The 1,344-nt window shown below is 41.5% G+C and overlaps 1 non-coding gene across 1 annotated transcript; it reads left to right on the plus strand.

Moving 5' to 3' along the window:
• Positions 1-955: 955 nt before the first annotated feature.
• On the plus strand, positions 956-1,062 carry LOC114906685. The gene has a single exon (XR_003796501.1). It is a non-coding gene; the product is annotated as a U6 spliceosomal RNA (small nuclear RNA).
• The last annotated feature ends 282 nt before the right edge of the window (positions 1,063-1,344 follow it).

The following is a 1,344-nucleotide window of genomic DNA, read 5'->3' on the forward strand; positions in this document are numbered from 1 at the left end:
TGGCCCTGGAGTGAATGCTGTGAGCTGCAAAATTGCGCCCCACCCGGGAGAACTCCCAGCCCCTCCCCGCTGACAAGAGCCCAATAAAGCAGCCCCGCCCACGGGCGTGTACTCTGCAGTACAAGCTCACACCTGTCGGTGCTTTGATCAGAAAATGAAGCTTTCCTTTGCTTCTGAACGGAACTTGGTCTTATTCTATTGGCTCCAAGGACACCAGGCAGGAGGACCCTTGTTGGAGCCCAGCTTGGGAGGGTCAGTAACAAATCTAAAATTGCTCTAAAAAATAAAATAAGGTTTTTTAAAATTGGGGAATAGTTGATTTACAATGTTGTGTTAGTTTCAGGTGTACGGCAAAGTGAATCCGTGATACATATACATATATTCACTCTTTTTTAGATTCTTTTCCCATATAGGCCATTACAGAGTATCGAGTAGCGTTCCCTGTGCTATATAGAGTAGGTCCTTATTAGTCACCTACTTTATATATAGTAGTGTATATATGTCAATCCCAATCTTCCAATTTTAATTTTTAAAAAATTACCGAGGGCGGCTTAGCTGGGTTAAGGGCTGAGCTGGAAGGGACCGAGCCTCTGTTAAAACCTGTGGTGCCTCACACCAGTACAAATTGGGGTTCTGTTATCATGGAAAACGTGGTGGTGGTAGGCAATCAATGGTGTCTACAACATGTCCCAGGATATATTCAGACATTTTAAAACGTGGAATGAATAGATAACACCCAGATGTACTTGTGTGATTATAGATAAAATCGTTAGATACTAGCTAGCAGCGGAATAAAACTATTAAAATCCAAACCCACTGGAAAAACTAAACTAGTACAGTAATCTACTTGGTGGGCACTATCACGGATGAAAAGTGGAGCTGACCTCAAAGTGCTAGAAACAAATTACCACATATTTCATCCATTCAACAAAGATCGGATCAAAAAGGGAAGGGAGCGCTCGCTTCGGCAGCACATATACTAAAATTGGAACAATACAGAGAAGATTAGCATGGCCCCCGTGCAAGGATGACACACAAATTTGTGAAGCATTCCATATTTTTAAGCAACCTAAATGTCCATCTATGGATGAATGGATAAAGAAGATGTGGCACATATATACAATGGAATATTACTCAGCCATAAAAAGGAATGAAATTGAGTTATTTGTATTGAGGTGGACAGACCTAGAGTCTGTCATACAGAGTGAAGGAAGTCAGAAAGAGAAAAACAAATACCATATGCTAACGCATATATATGGAATCTAAGAAAACAGTACTGATGAACCTAGTGGCAGGGCAGGAATAAAAACGCAGACGTAGAGAACGGACTTGAGGACACAGGGT

This window comes from Monodon monoceros, unplaced genomic scaffold (genome assembly GCF_005190385.1).
Source record: "Monodon monoceros isolate NGI ecotype Baffin Bay Population unplaced genomic scaffold, NGI_Narwhal_1 Super_Scaffold_22, whole genome shotgun sequence".
Classification (NCBI taxonomy): domain Eukaryota; kingdom Metazoa; phylum Chordata; class Mammalia; order Artiodactyla; family Monodontidae; genus Monodon; species Monodon monoceros.